This window comes from Anoplophora glabripennis, unplaced genomic scaffold, assembly GCF_000390285.2.
Source record: "Anoplophora glabripennis isolate ALB-LARVAE unplaced genomic scaffold, Agla_2.0 scaffold272, whole genome shotgun sequence".
Lineage (NCBI taxonomy): Eukaryota > Metazoa > Arthropoda > Insecta > Coleoptera > Cerambycidae > Anoplophora > Anoplophora glabripennis.
This window is the reverse complement of record NW_019416854.1, coordinates 140880-148149: the sequence shown is the minus strand read 5'-3', so window position 1 is coordinate 148149 and position 7270 is coordinate 140880. Positions and strand designations below refer to the sequence as shown.

Here is a 7270-nt window from a genome sequence, read left to right as displayed (position 1 = left end):
CCACCTGATTTTTCTGTAAGAAAAATTGGAGAAATAAACTGGTCAGAACGATAGGCACATTTAGTGATTGCCCCCAAAGTCAACAGATTTTGTACGGCTGCTTTCATAGAAGCAAGTTCAGTTTCCGATAATTTATGTTTGGGAATAACATTCTGACAAGGAGGATTTGATTTAAATTTAATTTTATAACCTTGTACCCATGACAGAATGGTTTGGTTACGAGTCAGTTGTTTCCAAGCTCCTAGAAAGTATGTGAGTGTACCAGCAAAACTTACCTCTAACGCCTTTTGCGGTTTGAGTATTTGTCCGAGTCCCTCGATGTGGATGTGTGCCCCTTGAACTGCCTCACTTCCTTTTTGGATTGGGCGGGGCGATACCTGTTTAAAGCCCCAGGTCCTCTGCTTGTACTAGGTCCCGCTTGGAATTTGTTAGCTATTGCCCCCCCCCCCTTCTTCTGAATGCTAGGAGAATAATTTAATTGTTGCGAGGGGCGCAACTCCTTGCCGGCTTTTTCCAGCGACTTAGCCGCCTTTATTTGCTCTCCTAGTTCGGGCCCGAAAAGTAGATTACTTGGGGGTATTTTTTCCACCAAGTTTTTAACTTGTTTACTTAAGAGTGGACCCATTAAGTGACGACGGGTTTGAGAAATGTCATTAAACAAGTGGCAAAGGATGCGACTAGAGTCGGAGAGTTGGTTCAAAAGTTTATCACGTAAAGGTTTTGGAATATTTTCTCCTTCCGTCAAGAGTGTATTCATGGCCTGCCCCATGATTGACACACCTTTGCCTAGTTGAGATTGGTATTTTTGGTGGGAGGCATCTCTTACCGAGTACATGGATGGCATAATTACCTTTAGTTCGGGGTTAGTCTCTGGTGGACATAGTATGTTGCAGTTATCTGGATAACTATATTTTTCTTCCAACTTTTCGCGGTCTGTTTTTGGTAGACCATTCTTGATTATATGGGTCCATCTCGAGATTAATGCCTCATGTAACTCGAAACCTGATGGTTTCGAACCGATAGGATCCTCTCCTAATAATTTCAATACGTCCTCTGATAATACAACATCATTATGTAGCTGTAGCACGGGTGAAGATGCCGAATTATTTTGGGGCGAAGCCGGCCCTGGTACGCTACTAATGTCAATTGGCGGGGTGTTGGGAGGACTTGTGTCCGCAATGCCGCGATCGGCAGAGCGGCCATGTGCCTCCGTACTGTACCAAGTACGGCAGACGTCCGGTGAAATTGAAACCGAAGCGCTCGGGCTTCGACTTTCAAGTCTGTATGACGAGTCCCTGCGTGGTTCAATTCTGCTCCGAGAATCACAATCACGATAACGGGATGTACGCCCCGACTGGGGTGTACGTCTAGGTGAGCGAGAACGAGATCTGTGTCTCTCAGCGCGATCTAACCTTTGTTCTAGTTTTGATAACCTCCGTAAAAGCTCATCCCTAGAGTCCTGTCTATCAGAGGAACGTTTACGTTCTTTTTTGTGTTTTCCCATTTCTAAAAGAGAATTCCTAAAAGGGGAATCGTTAAATTATTACGTTGTTAAGACTTACCACGTAAAAGTCGGTCTGCGGCAGCGTGTAGTCTCGGCGATGCACGGAGAACGAATGAGTACAAGGCGCGCCGTGGCAACGAGGACACGGCAGGGAGAGGGGACTTTTACATACTTTACAAACGTGCAACGGCGAGCACGCAGGGGCGTACTACCTAGTATACCTAAGTGATATCGAGGACTGGACATGAAATATAATAGAGAGACTTAATTACATTATTCCTTAGCAAATCTTTAATTTTTCTATAAAAGTAAAACACCTACATTTACATAATTAAAAAATTATATTCTATAAATGCAATAGCCATGTATTAGTAAAACTTTGTTGTATTTTGCAAAAGATATTATAAATTTGACACTTCTATTTTAAGTTTAATCCCTCGAATAAATAGACCGTTCAGATTCATTAATAAAAAGTTATTATAATTCAAGAATGTTGTATTTTAGAAAAATGGAAAATACAGGGTATCCCAGGGTATGTGGGCAATCTCTCGGTTTTATACAGGGGACGTTAAAATAACATGACATGATTCTATAAAAATTTTCCCTAGAGGGCCCCCTACGTAGATACAGGCCCCTAAAGGAGGCCCCTGAAAGTCGATTTGAATTTTAATATACGTAGTAAATACCAATACCAGTATACCAATACCAACAATACACAATTGATAGTGGCACTATGAGTATTCACCCTCAAATATTTGTGAAGTTTGAAATTCCCCAAAATATTCCGTTCCTCCCTAATTTTACAGCTTCAGCTGTTTTGCATAAGCCCGCATTNTAAGCGTTATGATGGAACTTGTTATTTAATATGAAATATTTAGAACAAAGGAATTTTGGAAGGTTTATAGGAATGGCAAAATCAGTATTACTTACAAAACCGAAATTAAAGTTGTTTTCATTTTTCGGGCGTTGGCGAGGGAAGTACAACGATACAAGTGACTTTTCTAGTTTATAGAAACCTTAGCCTGCCTTGTATTTCCTTCAGGTTTGCTCGCTTTGGTTTCTTTGCAAATCCTGGGATGAAATTTAGATTTGGACTGGTATATTTAGGTCGATTAGTGTCTCAATCGTTGAAACGAACAAAAATTTTGATTTTTAAAAATTTTTGGACTATATCCTACCGATCGACTGCGCCAGTTATGGTTTCTGGTTTAAACCTTTAAATAAATTTAAAAAATTCTATTCAAACATTTATTACAAAATGATACAATATAGTTGTTAATTAAATGAAAGCTAAGACCGAAGTGTGTGTCGGTTGCTTATTACATATTTGCCATCCGCAACAGTTCATCATTTCTGCGAACACAGTGGCGTGCCATAACTCGCGTTTAGCGAACACAACTGCTGAATATTAGCACTCAACCTGTTTAGTGTTGATTACTTGCAACAGTTGCGGATTCGCTAAACGCAAATTTCTCTCAACTCTGTTATCAAAAGTTCATTATATTAGGTTAGAACCTCTATGTTGTTATTGTACCAACGTATATGTATGTACGCTAATAATAATAATAATAATATCTAAATTGCAAATGTTATGGATGACATAATACTGGATTATTTATTGGAAGATCACCTTGACCTAAATATTGTTCAAGTAGTAGTCGATCGGTATGCACCGGGAGATGATATTGCCCCTCAGTTAGCAGTTCCAACATTTAACGAAGGATATGTAGAAAATGTTGTACCGAATTACTCACTGTGTGAATTCAAAAGTCATTTTAGAATGTCTAAGAATGCTGTCATAGAATTATGTGCCCTATTAGTACCGCATTTACATGAACGGAACTTATTTATTACCTTGGAGAAAAAGGTCTTATTTTTTATATGGATAATAGCAAAGCAAGAAAGTTTTTTGGCTGCTAGTGATAGATTTGGTTTTGCAAAGGGTACGGGGCATTATATTTTTATGGAAATATTATCGGCTATTGTCCAGCTAAAGGAACAATTTATTAAATTGCCAAATGAGAGAGAATGTACGGAAATGGCTAATAGAATTGAACGCAGATATCGTGAGTATATTTATCTTTATATATTTCCTTTTAATATTGTGTGTAATTAATTTTAGATATACCTGGTGTAGTTGGGGCGATCGATGGTTGTTATATATCGATTAACCAACCTACAAACAATGCCATTGACTTTTATGGAAAGAGTATCACAGTATCATACTGCAAGCAGTTTGTGACGATAGACGCATTCTGACTGATGTATTTATTGGAATGCCTGGCAGAGTACATGATGCTCGAGTTTTTAGAAATAGCCCCTTGTATGACAAGCTTCTAGGCAATCCTCTGTTATTATCTGCAGGTCAATAGGTGACGCAGCATATCCACTGCTTGCTAATTTATTGAAATCTTATCGGAACAATGGACACAATTGCAAGACAAAGTAGATTTAATGAAATATTTTCTTCTCAAAGATCAGTAATTGAAAGGACATTTGCTTTATTGTTAGGTAATTGTGACATTGTTTTAATTAATGATTCATTAATTTTGTAATTTTTTATTGAGGTTTTGTAAAATTTTTGTTTTCCACTNGGGACAATTGTTCAGAACCAAGTCAGAACCATTTGCAAGGCTACGGTATATATCCTAAAACATGCTCATTTGGCAGAAAAGGCGGAATATACATCCAATTTATCATCAGCAGCTGAGACTGTTGAGGGACTAGTAGAGGATGACGCGAACGATGAAGGAGATGAATTATTGTCGTCTGATGATAATCTTGAATCAGTACGATGTACAAGCCGAGTCTGTACTCCATCTGAATTTAAGGGTACCTATCTAATTCAAGATATTTAAAAAAAAATTAAATATACTTCTTTACAGAAGGATTACGAAAATCGTCAATTCGTTTTTGGTATTCGTCCAGAAATAACAAAGTTGTTTTATGATCCCAAATAAATTTGGGATCTTCATTTTCTATATTTTCCATTACATTTTCACCAGATCCTGGTTCCTCTTCTACTAATTCATAATTTACTAAATAATCGTGCCTATTTAGAAACACTAGAAAAATATTTGTAATTTAAATACTTATTGGTGGGCTAAGTTACAAACTTACAATTTGAAACGCATGGGTCATTTTCTTCAACAATTAAAATATTATTTTGGTTTCCACTCATTTCAAGATGTAAACAAATAACGAGATAATCACAGACTATAAAGATGACGTAACCACATAATTTACATAACCTAAACGTGTGTCACCATAGAAAATTCTGTTCACAAATAATATTTCTTTTATCTATGGTTCGCAGCTATGTTGAGTAGAATCAGTGTAAAAATTTACCGCTTAGTAGGTTGAGCAACAGTTGAGTCAGCATAAATGCAACTGCTTCGTTTAGCGAACCGCTTCCGTCAACCGTTGCCAACAGTTGGGTTCGTTAAACGCGCCCATTGATGATAAGTAACCTGAAAATTTTAATTTTGTTATTGTTTGAGTTATTAAAAAAAAACATTTAATTTAATTTTCTAATGAGTGACCTAGGAGACAGTGACTTTTTATTAGAAATTGAAACAAGTGAAGATGATTTAGAATTGGTTTTAGAGGAACCAAGAATGAAAAACCAACATTATTTAGGTAAATAATTATTAACGGATTAAAGCGGAAGTTGTTACTTGTATTGTTTCATCTAAACTTTTGAAGAAAAGTAAATTTATAATTTCTTTTCTAATTTCCAGAAGAGATAGTTCCTCAATATTCCGATGCAGTTTTTTCGAATATTTCCGATTATCAAGACAACTTGTAAATGGCATAAGCGAGAGATTTCAAACTATCCAGTATTTTCACAATCAAGGTGGACAGTATGGAAATATATTCCCTGAAAATCAAGTAAGTAATAAATAAATCATTAACTAGATTCAGTGAAAGTATGTTGGTATGAATACAAACGTCCTTATCTAATTGAAATTTTACTTTCCACTACTATAAAATCCTTGTTTTTGAACTAATTGTTTCTTATTTGTTAGGTACTTATCTTTTTATGGTATATAGGTCACCAGACTGCTAGTTTCCGGGTTGTGGCAGACCGTTTTGATATAACCATAAGTTCAGTAAACAGAGTGATACGTCGTGTAACTTATTTTTTGAGGAACTTATCGCCAGAAATCATAAAGTGGCCAAACAATGCTGAAAAACATGGAAATGAGCAACATTTCCGAGATAATGGATTTCCAAACATTATAGGGGCGATAGATGATACCCATATTAAAATTGATAAGCCTGAGACCGATCCAGATTCATATATAAATAGGAAAGGGTACTACTCAATTCAGGTAGCCATAATTTTTAATTCATCCAAAATGATTAGTAAGGTTCAATTTTTAGGTATAAGTATAATATCTATTTTTTAAAGTGTTTGTTATGTTTTTACTTTGTTACTAAAAAAAACTGAAGCAAAGCTGCGGGTGAGTTTCTAGTTTCTTATTTTAACTATATTGCAGATGCAAGCTGTATGTTACCACAAGCAAAAGATACTCGACGTTTTCATTGGATATCCGGGTTCAGTACATGACAGTAGTGTTCAGGAACTTGCCTTTGTGCAATAATCTAGAGCAAATATGTAGACGATATTTCCTGTTGGGAAACAGTGGATATCCTCTACAAAATAATTTGTTAATTCCATATAAAGAGAGAGGAAACCTTAGCAGGACACAACAAAATTATAATGTAAAGCTAGCAAAGAATCGTTACGTGATAGAACATTGCTTTGGAATTCTGAAAAATTCCGGCAAATGTATCATGTACAGTTACGACATATACCGTTTATCGTACATTTTATTAGAACTGCATGTGTTCTTCACAATATAGCACAAAATGACAACTTTGTATTGGATAATGAACCAGAGCCCGGTTTACCCAACAACAACTTACCAGACCAAGAAAATGATATTGACGATAATGAAGAATTTGATGGAGCTCAAGCTGTAAGAGAAAGAGTTGCAAATACTTTACAAATGTAAAACTTTATAAATAAATATTTTATTACATTAACTTTAAAGTTTATTTTTAGAATTTAATTTGAATCACTGCACACTTGATATTGTTTCTTTCTTGAATTAACTCATTTCTCCTGTCCATTTGTTCTAGTTTTTTTCTTTCAATATCCAATCTTTCATCATAAGTTTTTCTATCCAACCGAATTCTTTGGATAGTGCTTGACCTGTGTCGAATAATTTTAGATTTTAAAGGCCTTGCTTTAGGGGTTTCAACACTGTCTCTTTTCTCTTCTGTACCACTTTCTTCAATATTTTCTTTGGCTTTGTAATGAGTCATCTATTGTATCGGAAGCCAATAAAATTTCAGGGTGAATATTTTTTTTTGTCCAAAAATTTTTTCCATTTCGGCTTGGTGCTCAAAATATTTGCATCCTCTACCAGTTGTAACTGTCATTACAACATAACCTTTTTTTTATAGAATTAAAATAACAATGCCCAAGTTATAAATAAATACCGATAAAAGCAGAAAACAAATATATACAGGGTGTCTATTTTCCGACTGAATCTATCCGCAAATAAATTAGGCTACCAACTGTTTAATAGCAAACTGTCAACGTTCACACAACACAAACGGCGCACAACTCAAATTCTAATCTAAAGTTCAATTTGGATCACCCCTTATAACTGAAACCAGTTGAACTAATTAAGTTACGATAACCTGATAAAAATAACTGTTCAAACTGCAATAAAAAACCTGAAACAAATTAAG

The 7270-nt window shown here is 35.6% G+C and overlaps 1 pseudogene; it reads left to right on the top strand.

The window, feature by feature from the left end:
- The first annotated feature begins 5037 nt into the window (after window positions 1-5037).
- On the top strand, window positions 5038-6525 carry LOC108906103 (annotated as a pseudogene).
- Window positions 6526-7270: the final 745 nt, after the last annotated feature.